Below are 15,771 nucleotides of genomic sequence, written 5' to 3'. Positions count from 1 at the left end.
ACTAAGGGTGGAGATGATTGGTCAAATTCTAGAAATGTTTAAAACAGATGCTACAGGAGTTTCTGATTAAGCCAACTTGAGGTATGAAGAAAGGAGAATTAATGACACCTTGGTCTTTGGCCCAGCAAATGGTGGAATTGGAGTTGTCATTGACTGGCACAGGGAAGACTCCAAGAAGAGTGGGTTTGTAGGGAAACATCTCCATAGGCACTCCCTTGATTCATGATCATTTGAATGCAAATAGTCTATTTGGGGAATTTCAAGAACAAAAATAGGGACATATGGAGGTGAAATAAGAAAAGGAAGGCTGCCACTGTGGATGTTCTGTTAAGCCAGATGATGACAAAGAATGTCTGAAGTTTAGCTTGATTTTGTTGTTGTTCAGTCACTAAGTCGTGTCTGATTCTTTTGCAGCCTCATAGACTGTAACTCACCAGGATCCTCTGTTGATGGAATTTCCCAAGCAAGAATTTTGGAGTGCGTTGCCAATTCCTTCTCCAGGGTATCTTCCCAACCCAGGGATTGAAACTGCATCTCTTTTGTCTCCTGCATCATCAGGACAGAGCACTGCAGGTAACTCTGAAATATCCTACTTTGACAGTGAGAAAGTCGAGGCATTTATCCTCACCTAGTCACTGGTTGGATGGTGATTCTGCAGCAGTCTTGGCTTCATAGTGAGTTTCTTTAGTTGAAGGAAACAGTCTTCAAGCCCAAAATTGTAGATGCTGACGGTTGGAAATGAGAAGTCAGCCAGGGCTTTTCAGTGAGTGAGTTTAAGCAAGTTTAAGTAAGTGAATGGAGGCACCTATGGGGGAGAAAATGATAGCACTAACTACAAGGAGTAAGCAGGAGCTTGTGTGGACCAAGGGAAGCTTGAGATTCTTTTAGACATCCAACTGGAAATGTCAGTCACACGTCTGGATTTCATACCTGGCTGCTAAGGAGGGAGTCAAAGCATTGTCAAAATGACACATAATGTAGCAACTTTAACCCAACGAGTAGAGAAAAGAAAAAACTGAAAAAGGTATGAGGTAACTGAATTTGAGTCATAATGCATACTGTTGAAGAGATGATAAATCAAAGTATTTATTCCACATTTATTGTTAAAAAAAAATGAAAAGCCAAATTCTATCATCTTTATTCAAGATTCAGAATTCTAGCTGTTTGTCCTCTTTTGTCATCAAGATTTTAAAATTACAGCCTATAACATCTAAAGGATTTTGTTAAGGATTTATTACAGAAGGTCAATGGCTTAAAATGGATTAGTTGTAATGAGTCAAGGTGTATATAAATCCTTACCATCAATACTCATAAAAGCTCAATAAGAAAGAAGTCTGAAGGACTGTATGGATAATTCTAATTAAATATGAATCTTTCTCACTATGGGTTCAAAAACTCCATAATAGTTTATTATGTCCACAGAGTTATTTCATAAACATCATCAGGGTAAAAATATTGCTTTTAGAGCTAATTTCCCTAATTTTTCTTTGAAAACAAAACTTCCCTAGAGTTAGAGTTAGATTTCCCAAACTAGACATTCACAGATGCCTGAAACAAAACATGTTTAAATATAAGCACAATCTGCCCCATAGAAAACCTGTCCTTCCTTATGGGTTACTTATCTGTGTCATGCTTATTACTATCCACTAAATGGTCCAGGCAAGAATATTGGGAATCATGTTTCCTTTCTTCTTTTGTCCCCTAATAAATGATAAAATCCACCATCTAATTACTAGAGTCAAAAATCTGAGAGTCTTTCCATTTTCTCACATAGAGTATGTGCTATTCATCAATATCCCTTGTCAACTTGACCTCCAAAACATACCCCAGTCTAAATTCAGAAAGCTACTTCTTTCCATCTTTCTGCTACTACCATCCTTGCTAAATTACCATCATTTTGAATGGGTTTTTGCAATATCCTCGTAGTCTATCTTGTTACTTCAGCCCATCACTTTACCTACAGTCTAATCTCTATACATCAGAATGATGTTTTCAAACTTTGGAATTAGTTCACCTTGGACTCCCTTATTATAACTCTCTAATGGCTTTCCATCACATAGGAACAAAACGCAAACTTTCTAGACCAGCACTTCTGGCCAACAGAAGTACTCAGCATTCTGACATCGTTTTATCCCACTGCATCCTCTCCCACTCTGCTCAGATACACTGATTTTTTATTACTTATTTTAGCCCATCTAATCTACTTTCAAATTTTGAATAAGGGTGTCCTTAAGAATGAAGAGGACATAACCAAGTAATGTGTAGTAATGTGCAATCAAAAATCATTCCAGTGTGGTTATCATGAGCACAGCCATGGTATGTGCTGGGGACCACAAGCAAGTTTACTGCTGCTGCAAAATAAACAAGGCATGGTGAGAGACAAGTCTAAATAGGTAACAGGAATGAGGTTATGAAAGTCTTTCTAGACTTTGTTAAGAGTGTTGGGATATTATATTTTTGGTAATGATATGTGATCAGACTTCTTGCAGATATTATAAAAAGATGTATATCCTTTCCAGTGGGGGCAGGGAGTCACTTAGAAGAGTTTTAACATTTTGCATACAATTTCATGGGCTCCTGGTCTCCTGAACATCATTCTTAGACTGAGGTTAAGAATCCTCGTGTGTCCCTTGGAGTCACTGAATGATGTTAACCAGGGTGGCAGTTTTAAGTAGTGTATCATGATAGCCTTTGTCACTAGAATGAATGTGAGGAAGACACTATCGTAGATGAGAAGAATGTTTAGGAAATTATTCAGAAAGTCCAGAAGTGACGATAGAGGAAATGATGGATTGTGGAGACATTATTTGTCTGATGATGTCCAGAGAAAATAGTGATGGGATTGTATATGGACAGTGATGGGGAAAGAGTAGTAAGGTCTGTCCCATTTTCTGGCCTGGGATCCTCATACACCCCAGGCCATTTTGACTTTCCTCTGTACCTTTAACTTCTATTAGTGATGTCAATAACACCATAATAAACTGTGTGCTAGTTTACATTTTCTGTTGACTCCTTGGAGAGTTCAAAAATTTTTGAGTGAGTAAGTAACCTAGGCACTTGATATATACAGTCAATCCTTATTTGAGGTAGTTATGTTCCATAAATTCACCACAAACACTAAATTAGTGAATAGTAAACAATTGTTCCTAGGGTAAAATAGGATTAGGGCCATGTAAGCCATACATTTGTTTCCTCAGTACAACAATACATAACCATGTTTTATATGTTTAAAGAAAGCTTGTCTAATACGTATTGTTACTTAACATTGAATTCCAGACTAACAGCACTAACTTATAACTAAACAAAGTTTGTCTCTTTAGCATTATATGTGTTTTTTTTTTTCCATAATGCACCTCACAACCTTCTTGCACTTAGGAATACTAGCCAGCACTTCAGCAATGTGCGTAGGGACTATTTTCAACAGCAAAATCATCAACAAAAAGCACAAAAATGTGGTAAACATGGCACTAAATAGCATAAAAAACCTTGATATGAGAGCTGAATCAAGATAGCAGAGCATCATCTTGTTTACTCACAGCTGAGAAAGTGTGCTGTTGAGAAACTCAAATTTTTCAACAATGCAAATCTATAAATGATAGGAAAGCCCCAGGAGAATTGCTTTTGGTGTTACAAGTATATTGTGGCAAGTGAGCAAATACTGAATCCACAAATAATGAGGATAAACTATACACATTTTATATTTCAGTTCAGTTCAGTCGCTCCATCGTGTTCGACTCTTTGTGACCCCATGAATCACAGCACGCCAGGCCTCCCTGTCCATCACCAACTCCCAGAGTTCACTCAGACTCACGTCCATTGAGTCAGTGATGCCATCCAGCCATCTCATCCTCTGTCGTCCCCTTCTCCTCCTGCCCCCAATCCCTCCCAGCATCAGTCTTTTCCAGTGAGTCAACTCTTCACATGAGATGGCCAAAGTACTGGAGTTTCAACTTCAGGATCATTCCCTCCAAAGAAATCCCAGGGCTGATCTCCTTCAGAATAGACTGGTTGGCTCTCCTTGCAGTCCAAGGGACTCTCAAGAGTCTTCTCCAACACCACAGTTCAAAAGCATCAATTCTTCGGCCCTCAGCCTTCTTCACAGTCCAACTCTCACATCCATACCTGACCGCTGGAAAAACCATAGCCTTGACTAGACGGCCCTTTGTTGGCAAAGTAATGTCTCTGCTTTTAAATATGCTATCTAGGTTGATCAAAACTTTTCTTTCAAGGAGTGTCTTTTAATTTCATGGCTGCAGTCACCATCTGCAGTGATTTTGGAGGCACAAAAATAAAGTCTGACACTGTTTCCACTGTTTCCCCATCTATTTCCCATGAAGTGATGGGACCAGATGCCATGATCTTCGTTTTCTGAATGTTGAGCTTTAAGCTAACTTTTTCACTCTCTATTTTCACTTTCTTCAAGAGGCTTTTTAGTTCCTCTTCCCTTTCTGCCATAAGGGTGGTGTCATCTGCATATCTGAGGTGATTGATATTTCTCCCTGCAATCTTGATTCTAGCTTGTGCTTATTCCAGCCCAGCGTTTCTCGTGATGTACTCTGCATAGAAGTTAAATAAGCAGGGTGACAATATACAGCCTTGATGTACTCCTTTTCCTATTTGAAACCAGTCTATTGTTCCATGTCCAGTTCTGTTGCTTCCTGACCTGCATATACACAGAAACAACAATATAATCTATCAGTCTAATATGCCAAACACCTGGATTCACTAGTTACATAGATTTTGCAATGTTTCCTTTATTGATCACCTTTCTTCTCTGTTATTCTTTGCTAAAATGTTTTAGGAATTAATTCTAGACAGTGACACCATGTCATTTCACTCCTGTGCATTTCTGAAAGAAATAAGGACATTTTCTTTTACAATCGCAATGCCATTATTACACCTTACAAACTTAATGCTACAGACTTACATACTTAATAATTCTTACAAACTTAATACTAACTCCTTTGAATTATCTAATGAAGATAATCAAATATTTCTAAACAAAAGTTATCATCATAGGCTCGCTGCTGCTAAGTCGCTTCAGTCGTGTCTGACTCTGTGCAGCCCCATAGATGGCAGCCCACAAGGTGCCTCCGTCCCTTGGATTCTCCAGGCAAGAGTACTGGAGTGGGTTGCCATTTCCTTCTCCAATGAATGCATGCATGCTAAGTAGCTTCAGCCGTGTCCAACTGTGCAACCCTATGGACAGCAGCCCAACAGGCTCCTCTTGTCCACAGGATTCTCCAGGCAAGAATACTGGAGTGGGTTGCCATTTCATCCCCAAGCACAGGTCACACCTCTCAGATCTGACGCAGTTGATCCAAGGCATGGGCTGAGCACTTTTTTTTTTTTTTTTCACCAAAGCTCTTTAGGAAGTTCTAACTGACAGTCAAATATAAGAACTGTTATAAAAAGACAATGTCAGTTTGCCCCACAGCTAGTGTTGCTAAGGGTTATCAGTAAAGTCTGATGAGAACAGTGAACCTCTCCTTGTTAAAGCTCACCAACCACTTTTGATGGACTAAGTCTCTCCTGAATTTAATTGATTATAGGATGTTAGGTTAGAAATCTATGGAGCCACTAACCAAACTAATTTATCAGCAGCTCTGTTAGAGCCTGAAAGGGCTGAATATTTTTTCTTCTGAAAAATGCTTGCATTAATCTCTAATGTATTTGCAAAATAAAATTGAATATTTAGAGAAAAGCTTCAAAAATATGCATAATTTACATTAAAAATAGTTTAAATTATTGTTAATTCCAGTTGAATTTTATGAGTCAAAATACCCACAAATTAATATAAAAATGTTTAAGCAACTTAACAGAATGTTTTTAAGATAACTTATAAATTCTGGTGCTTGAGCAATAGGACTTGAAATAGATGAGATTCTTGTGGCCCTAATAATATTAAAGCCATCAAACAAATATTAATGCTAAATGCATGAAAGCCAGCTTAGAGAAGAGTTCAGAGACTTAAAATAGGATAGATGAAAATTGACCTGAGAAAATTAAAGTGCAGTACCTGTTTTAAGTTACAAGCTAAATTTTTGCCTTGTTTATAACAATCTGACTTTTCAAAATTATAGTTTAATTATATTTTACTTAAGTTAGAAATTCAAAACCCTTGCCTTCCACTGTGAGCTCTATACTGGCATTTCCTTGAATAGAAGAGATGCTGAGGAAGACTTTGCAAAACCACTGAAATCCTTTGGAGATTTACCACTAGAGAAGAGTTGCATATCTGTATTTCTGTCTATAATATAGTGAATAACAACATAAAAATAGCAAAATAGCAGAATTTCATTATATCTCTATAATAAATTACTTCTACTAAAAAATATTTGAGCTTCACAATAATTTATGGATTATATAGGACCAGTATTGATATTCCCTAAAGAAACTGAGGTTTAAATGTTGACTTGCCCAAGGTAACAAGGCTTGAACATTTTGAGATTCATATCACTTACAGATCAAGAGATTTATAATAAGATAGGCATGTACATGAAAGAAGCCAGACTTACTGTAGTGAGAAATGTATTTGCACCTTTCTTACATTCAGAGACAAGAGCTATAAATAGCTCCTGCTAATGCTCTCACGGATCTCTGTATAAAGGTTCCACGGAGTAGAAAGAATTATAAACTAAAAAGGAAAGACATATAAAACAGCCAGTGAATGAGAAGTTAGAATTGAATGTAGAGGCATATTATTCTTTAGGAACAAAGAAAAATAAAAAGAAAACAGAATGAGTGTGGATTATAGACTCCTACATGGTAATAAGCAGTACAATTTAATAAAACCATAAATAAAAGCAACGTGATCTGTGGATGCAATTATCTCTACCTTGGAACTCTACAACATTACCTATTCCGATGAAATACAGCTCACTTTATTTTAATTGAATGAACCTGCCTAGTTGGAAACATTCTCTGACAGTTGTTGTGTTGAAGTCTCAATATCTTTGCAAGTTAACTGAAAGATGTGTCTTGGAAAGAAGAAACAGTGAGACAAGGACAGGAGAGATTTTGGAAAATGTAGTGATAAGGAAACAGGCCAAATAACACTTACTGTCTGGATGTATTAACCACCACTGGACTGGAGAAGGATGCATATTTAAACACAATTTAGAAAGAAATGTGATCAAAACAAATTCTTATTTTATTACATTGGCTAACAGAGGTTCAACTTATACTTCTTGTCTGCTTCTATTTCCCCTATAAATCCCCCTTCTGGAGGTCTTAGGGACGCAGTCAAGTTGACAGATCTGATCTTATCTCCAGAGCCTTCAGTCAAGAACTAAATGCAGTTTAACTAAATTTAAAGTCATAGCTGCTGCTAAGTCGCGTCAGTCATGTCCGACTCTGTGACCCCATAGACGGCAGCCCACTAGGCTCCCCTGTCCCTGGGATTCTCCAGGCAAGAACATTGGAGTGGGCTGGCATTGCTTTCTCCTCCAAGGCATGAAAGTAAAGTCACTCAGTTGTGTCCAACTCTTAGCAGCCTCATGGACTGCAGCCTACCAGGCTCCTCCATCCATGAGACTCTCCAGGCGAGAGTACTGGAGTGGGTTGCCATTGCTAGAGAGCGCTTAAATATCAGTGTGCATGTGAGTAAACATGTATCAATTGTATAGGAAACCTCTGTGTGGAGTACTAACAAAGAGAAGTGAATACAGATAATAATAATAATAACACAGTCTCACTGAAAACCAATTACAGAAAAGCAACTGTGTTCCACTGAGCTGAAAAGTGTTATTTAGCTACTGTTAGAACATATGAACCACGATAACTCAGTACCTTAGGATCTTATTAAAATCCTCTGTCATCGTACTTTAAATAAGTAGCTAGGTAAAACCTAAACATTTGGAAGATTTTTACATTATAGTTTATTAAAAAAGGAAGATTTACAGTTTACACTCAGATCCTGTTAGCAGTTCTGCCACTTAGTTGCATGGCTTTTGGAGAGGCACTTAAATTCCATGGCTGTTGGTTTCTGCCTCTGCATAGTAAAGTTGGTTTAGAACCATATTAAGAATATATAAATTGGTGATTGCATGATATCCGTGTGGAAAAAGTTTTTAAAAATCAGTTCATTTTATTAGACTTAAATCATGTATCGATAGAACTTCTAAACAACATGTTAATCCATTGGTAATTTAAGAAATCTTAATGGATTTTTTCTCAGCTATGTACCAGTATTGAAAATGTGGTGCTCTCAGACTGCTGTATTTGTCAGCCAACGGCACACTCCATTCACAGTTTCAGTCTTTTCATTCATTTAACCAACACTTACGAGGTAATGTCTGTGTTCCAGATATTCTGCTATACAGTGGGCATATGGTAAGGTGCCCTGCTGGCTGGCTCATAGATTTTGCTGGGAGATACACAGAGTAAGCGAAGGAAAATGCAAAACTGTAGCTACACATGGTGAAAAATGATTAGAAGAAAAGATGCTTTGAGAGATAGTCCTGAAGAATCTATCTCAGATTTGGAGATGAGGGAAGGCCTACCTGGAAATGCGAAGAGGATGTCCAGCAGTCTAACTGCAGAAATGAGTAAGGCCCCAAGTGAGAAGATTTAAGGGAAAGTGAAAGGATATATGAAGTAAGTGTGCTGAAGAAAAAGACAGCCTAAGAGAAGAAGAAAAGGCAGACGAAAGAGCTGTGTAATGTAGAACACTTACATTTCCTTAAAGGATTTAGGACACTACTTAAGGGCAACAGACAACTCTTATAGCCTTTTAACCTTGGGAGTGGAAGGGAGTGATTTACATTTTACAGAATACATCATGAAAACGGGCAAAGATTAAATAGCCAGGAGGGCCATAACGAAGTATGGAGCTAGACATTAGGGAAAGAGAAGTTGGTGGCAATGGTGGAGAAGATAGGAGAAGACGAGTAGTATTAAGGAGATGAAGGTATATTTATTTATACTGAAACCAACCTTCCCAGTTGTGGGGGTTTGTTTTGTTTTGTCTAGGACTGGTTGGTTTTCACCAGAATTATTCAGTTCATGGGTCCAGGCGAGAAGAAAGCAGAGGGCAGAAGGTGTTTGCAAGAGTGTGGTTATATGGATCATGAAATTTAGGTAGGGTAGGGAGGCAATAGTGGAGAAGGCAGTGGCACCCCACTCCAGTACTCTTGCCTGGAAAATCCCATGGGCGGAGGAGCCTGGTAGGCTGCAGTCCATGGGGTGGCTAAGAGTTGGACATGACTGAGCGACTTCACTTTCACTTTTCACTTTCACTTTTCACTTTCATGCATTGGAGAAGGAAATGGCAACCCACTCCAGTGTTCTTGCCTGGAGAATCCCATGGCAGGGGAGCCTGGTGGGCTGCAGTCTATGGGGTTGCACAGAGTCAGACACAACTGAAGTGACTTAGCAGCAGCAGCAGCAGGGAGGCAATAGACAAAGGAGCAAATTGACAGTAGGTGATGGGATTCATGGACTTGCAGCCTCTAAGATGCTGTAGAATTTTGACATGGGAAAAGGGCATGGTTTACAGAAAGTGAACTGAAAAGATGAAATAGTGTGTTCGGAAAGTAGAGTATTTCAGAGAGAAATTTTCAGGGAGGAAGTATCACTTCCGATGTGAAAGTCACCAAATGGTGAAAGGCATTAAACGGTACTGGAAGACCGAGACATGACTGCATCGGTGAATGAGTGAACGTAACTTGAGACTCACATCACACTTTTATCATAGTCTGTGTAGCTTAGCTCTATGCCTTAATCATGTGTGAGCAATTTATAGAAATGTCTGCTATTCAAAAGATAGGCTTCGGGCTTTTTAAAATAACATTAAGGTGTGATTTATATTCATTTTACTGCCATATCATGTTACTGAAAAGCTGTCAAAATCAGTATAAATTAGAGTTAATGCAGAATTATCTCAGATTTTTAATAATAAATGTCTAACAACCTTTTAAATTGAACAAGTTGTTAGCAATATACTGTCACGTCAATTAAAAAAATCATTTGGCTGATTATTTAAAAAAATAACTTACGAAGTTTTAAAATATGAGATGATGATATATGTGATGAATTTATCTGTAATTTATAATTAAGTCCAAAAGAAAATGAAGCCCCATTCCATAATCAAAACATGCTGTAGCTTATACATTTATATACACAAAATTATTGCATTCAAAATTAATTCTTTTGCCCATAATTTATCAACTCATTATGTTAGGATCATCATCCGAAATGTAAAAAAAAGGAAAAAATTACGCCAGCATCCATTGGATCATCGAAAAAGTAAGAGTTCCAGAAAATCAACTACTTCTGCTTTATTGACTATGCCAAAGCCTTTGACTGTGTGGATCACAACAAACTGTGGAAAATTCTGAAAGAGATCGGAATACCAGACCACCTGACCTGCCTCCTGAGAAATCTGTATGCAGGTCAAGAAGCAACAGTTTGAACTGGACGTGGAACAACAGACTGGTTCCAAATCACTGGGAAAGGAGTGCGTCAAGGCTGTATATTGTCACCCTGCTTATTTAACTTATGTACAGAGTACATCATGAAATGCTAGACTGGATGAAGCACAAAGTGGAATCAAGATTGCTGGGGGAAATATGAATAACCTCAGATATTCAGATGGCACCACGCTTATGGCAGAAAGTGAAGAAGAGCTAAAGAGCCTCTGATGAAAGTGAAAGAGGAGTGTAAAAATATTGGCTTAAAGCTCAACATTCAGAAAAGTAAGATCATGGCATCTGGTCCCATCACTTCATGGCAAATAGACGGGGAAACAGTTATAGACTTTATTTTGAGGGGCTCCAAAATCACTGCACATGGTGACTGCAGCCATGAAATTAAAAGATATTTACTCCTTTGAATAAAAGTTATGACTAACCTAGATAGCATATTGAAAAGCAGAGACATTATTTTGCCAACAAAGGTCCGTCTAGTCAAAGTTATGGTTTTTCCAGTGGTCATGTATGGATGTGAGAGTTGGACTATAAAAAGAGCTGCTGCTGCTGCTAAGTCACATCAGTCGTGTCTGACTCTGTGTGACCCATAGATGGCAGCCCATCAGGCTCCCATTCCTGGGATTCTCTAGGCAAGAATACTGGAGTGGGTTGCCATTTCCTTCTCCAGTGCATGAAAGTGAAAAGTGAAAGTGAAGTCACTCAGTCGTGTGTGACTCTTTGCAACCCCATGGACTGTAGCCTAACAGGCTCCTCCATCCATGGGATTTTCCAGACAAGAGTACTGGAGTGGGTTGCTATTGCCTTCTCCATAAAGAGAGTGGAGCGCTGAGGAATTGGTGCTTTTGAACTGTGGTGTTGGGGAAGACTCTTGAGAGTCGCTTAGACTGCAAGGAGATCCAACCAGTCCATCCTAAAGGAAATCAGTCCTGAATATTCTTTGGAAGGACTGATGCTGAAGCTGAAACTCCCATACTTTGGCCACCTGATGCAAAGAAGTGTCTTATTTGAAAAGACCCTGATGCTGGAAAAGATTGAAGGCGAGAGGAGAAGGAGATGACAAAGGATGAGATGGTTGGTTGGCATCACTGACTCAATGGACATGAAATTCAGTAAACTCCGGCTTCCCTGATGGACACGGAAGCCTGGCATACTGCCGCACACGGGGTCGGAAAGAGTCAGACATGCCTGAGCAACTGAACTGAACTGATGCTTAATGTGAGATGAGACTTAAATTAGTTGAATTATTTTTAAAGCTAGAAAAAGATTTTTGGGTGTCCTCTATGTGCTAGGTTTTCTGTAAGCATTAATAAGTAAAACCAGGTACTTTCAAGAAATTGCCACCTGTTACAAATATTTTTAACTAATTTTTTTTGTTTCCTTTATATGATATTTTTGAATTTCAAGAAAATAATATTATGATGTTTACATTAAATCAATGTCCTGTCTTTTCTTGTTGAACTAAAATGGAGTAGGCAAACTTCAGTATAGAACTTCCTTTTAATGGTGTTATGTCATGAAATCAACAAAGTATTCATCAAATTTATTTTTAAACATAACACTGTTTTATAAAGATTGTCCACAGTTGGTTAAAACAATATTTCACCAGTCATTTTAAGAACAGCAAACTCATATATTAATCCTGGAACAGGAAGGTCAGGGGCACTACTTTAAAGAATGATATGTCATTTATAACCTAATCTCTAATACAGGCTTCTCATTCTCCTTTTTCTTTAACCAAGCTATCCTTCAAGAATTGACTTCAATCTCTTCTTTTCCATTAAATCTTCCTGAGCAAATCCATCTCATACAGAAATTTCCTTGTTCTGAACTCACAACTCTTTCTGGACACATTAAGCATGAAATATCATACATCACATTTTCTGTATTTGTTATTCTAACGTCTCATGGTTCACAATATATTTCTACAGTTAGATGACAAATTTTTGTAAGGACGCATACCATGTATTATTTTCCTTGAATATAATTTATTTATTTCTTAAGGCTTTAGTTTTTGATTAATTTAGGGTTTACAACAAAATTGAGGAAAATATACAGGGATTTCCTATATATCCCATGTGCCCATGTATGCACAGCCTCCCCAGTTATCAACATCCCCCAGGGTGGTGCATTGATCCCAACTGAAGTACCTACATTGACATATCATAAGCACCCAAAGTTCATAGTTTATCTCAGCTTTAGCTCATGGTATTGTGCATTCTGTCGGTTTGGGAAGATGGTAATAATGTGTGTCTATCATTATAGTATCATAAAGAGTCTTTTCACCGCCCTAAAACCATGTGTGCTCTAGTCACTTCCTTCCCTGACCCACAGCCACTGATCTTTCTATGCCTCTATAGTTTTGCCTTTTCCAGGATGTCATGTCATAATCATACAGTATGCGGACTTTCAGGTTAACTTCTTTCACTTACTAATACGCATTTAAGTTTCCTTTGTGTCTTTCATACCACACTTCATTTACCCACCTGCCTACTGAAGGACATCTTGGTTGCTTCCAAGTGTTGGCATTTATGAATAGAGTTGCTGTAAACATCCATGCACAGGTTTTTGAGAAGATAAATTTTTCAACTTTTGGGGGTAAATACCAGAGTGAAATTAATGGATTGTATGGTAAAGGGTATATTTACTTTTATAGGAAACTACAAAAGTGTCCTCCAAAGTGGCTATACCATTTTGCATCTCCACCAACGATGAATCAAAGTTCCTTTTGTTCCGTATCTTCACCAGCATTTTGTGATACCAGTGTTCCAGAAGTTGGCCATTATAATAGGTATGTGGCAGTACCTTTTTTTTTTTAATGAGCTCAATGACGTATGATGTGTAGTTCCTTTTCATGTGCTTATTTGTCATTCACGCATCTTTTTTGGTGAGATGTCTGTTTAGGGTTTGCCCATGGTTAAGCCAAGTTGTTTATATTCTTATTAATGAGTTTTAAAAGTTACTTGTGCATTTTGAGTAACATTCTTTATCATATGTGTCTTTGTCAATATTATTTCATAGTCTGGCTTGTCTTTTCATTCTTTCAAAATGTCTTTTGCAAACCAGAAGTGTTAATTTTAATGAAGTCTAGTTTATGAATTATTTATTTCATAGGTTGTACCTTTGATGTATTTTAAAAGTTGTGCCCATTCTCAAGGTCATCTAGAATTTCTCCTATATTATCTTTAGTTCCACATTTTTCATTTTGGTCTGTGATCCATTTAGAGCTAGTTTTCGTGAAAGGTATAAGCTCTGTGTCTGGATTCATTTTCTAGTTGTTTTAGCACCATTTGTGGAAAACACAGTCTTTGCTTCATTATATTGTTGTTGCTTCTTTGTCAGAGATCAGTTGCCTGTATTTATGGGAATCTATTGCTGGGCTCTGTATTCTGTTCCATCAACCCATTTGTTCTTTTACTAATACCATACTGTCTTAATTACCATAGCTTAATAGTAAGTCTTGAAGTCAAGTAGTGCTAGTATTCCAGTTTTGTTCTCTTTCAGTATTGTGTTGACTATTCAAGGTCTTTTGCCTCTTCATATAAACTCTAGAAATCAGTTTGTCATTATCCATAAAGTAACTTGCAGGAATTTTGATTGGGATTGGATTGACTATAGATCACTTTGAGAATAACTGATGTTTTGACATTATTGAGCCTTCCTATTCATGAACATAGAATATTTCTCCATTTATTTCAATTTTTTAAAAATTCACTTCTTCACTGTTTTGTAGTTTTCCTCATATAGATTTTATACAAACCTTGTTAGATTTAAACTGAAGTATTTCATCTCAGGGGCTGCTAATGTAAATGACATGTTTTTAAATTCAGATTCCACTTGTTCATTGCTGGCATATAGAAAAATTAAAATGATTAACCTTTGTTTGAGGTTTTCTTCCATAACATTATATTAAATGTGTGTGCTACAAGAAGAATGAGCCAGGGAATAAAAGTATTCCCTGTCCATTAAACCACTGATGGCTCTGTTGCTGACTCCAGGCTCTTTCTTCAGTCTTGAAGCTGGGCAAGCACAGACTTTTAGGCCAATGAGGTACAGCCCAACAACCCTATATAGTCCTTCACTACACTGTGGGAGAACTCAACAAAATGTTCCATCAAGCTATACTTAAACTTTTAATAAGATGCCTCTAGGCAAGTTCATTTCTTTCTAAGTTTTAATCCTTTTGTGTACTCACTGAGGTTGGTGATATTTGAACTTAGTGGCTCTCTTATATATAACATCTAAAGCTCTTGATCAAGAACTTTCCAAACAGCAGGGTACCACTGAGAAAAGTTCCAAATAATTGTGGATTCATTCATGTTGTAGGATCCTCTCCATCCAGCCAAAGCCACTTTGGATTTTAATGGTTTGTTGTAAAAAGTTGGCCTAGTGATCTCTGGACAGGTGGACTGTTGGGTTCTATGAGGCTGTTTCAAAGGGTTGAACCTCAGTACCTATCTGCTTTTGGCAGGAGTATGCTAGGTTTACATAGAATTTATAGGAACCTATTAATTAGGCACCAGGTTTTTCTATATTACAAAAATATAAAATAAACATGCTAAAAGTGGTATCTTAATTATTAGATTGAAAAAATTTTAAAGAAGGTGAAAATTAAAGTAAAGACACATTAACTTTTCTTTTATACATGAAATTCGAACTGGTAAGTACAGAAGTAAGTGCCTTCATTGCAAGAAAACCATTTTATGTGCCTTTAAGTTTGAGACTCCCTATGAATTGAAGACAAATGTCAGGAGACTGCATCTGTTGAGCAATTTAAATATTCTTCAGGAACTAAACTACATTAGCATCAAAATGGCAACCTGCAGATTGAAAGGATATTGTAATTGTTTGAGGGACTTCCCTGGTGGCTCAGAGGTTAAATCGTCTGCCTGGAATGCGGGAGACCTGGATTGATCCCTGGGTCGGGAAGATCCCCTGGAGAAGGAAATGGCAACCCACTCCAGTACTCTAGCCTGGAGAATCCCATGGAGGGAGGAGCCTGGTAGGCTACAGTCCAGGGGGTCGCAAAGAGTCGGACACGACTGAGCGACTTCACTCACTCACTCAGTAATTGTTTGAAAAGTCTCACCCTCCTTCACTAAAGAATATGAAGGCAGCATCAGAAGCCATCTGGGTTGAGGGCTGTTCACTGTCTATGGTCAGATATTACTGCTGCTGATTGCAAAGCAGAAAGGCCAAAGAAAAATCTTGTATTGATACATGCCCTCCAGCCAAAGGATTAATACTTTTGAACTGTGGTGTTAGAGAAGACTCTTGAGAGTCCCTTGGACTGCAAGGAGATCCAACCAGTCCATCCTAAAGGAGATCAGTCCTGAATATTCAT

The 15,771-nt window shown here is 37.9% G+C and overlaps 1 long non-coding RNA gene across 2 annotated transcripts in view; it reads left to right on the top strand.

Annotated features, from left to right (window-relative positions):
* Positions 1 to 15,087, top strand: part of LOC138441509 (uncharacterized) — a 185,619-nt gene extending 170,532 nt beyond the window's left edge. Inside the window, exons 2-3 of one of the 2 annotated variants that reach the window (XR_011257370.1) lie at positions 415 to 573; positions 13,084 to 15,087. This is a non-coding gene — a long non-coding RNA (uncharacterized lncRNA). The remainder of the gene's footprint in view (positions 1 to 414; positions 574 to 13,083) is intronic. The other variant, XR_011257369.1, reaches the window with a different exon arrangement.
* Positions 15,088 to 15,771: the final 684 nt, after the last annotated feature.

This window comes from Ovis canadensis, chromosome 5, assembly GCF_042477335.2.
Source record: "Ovis canadensis isolate MfBH-ARS-UI-01 breed Bighorn chromosome 5, ARS-UI_OviCan_v2, whole genome shotgun sequence".
In the NCBI taxonomy this organism is placed as follows: domain Eukaryota; kingdom Metazoa; phylum Chordata; class Mammalia; order Artiodactyla; family Bovidae; genus Ovis; species Ovis canadensis.
Note: the sequence above shows the minus strand (reverse complement) of the source record. Positions and strands in the feature narration are given on the sequence as shown.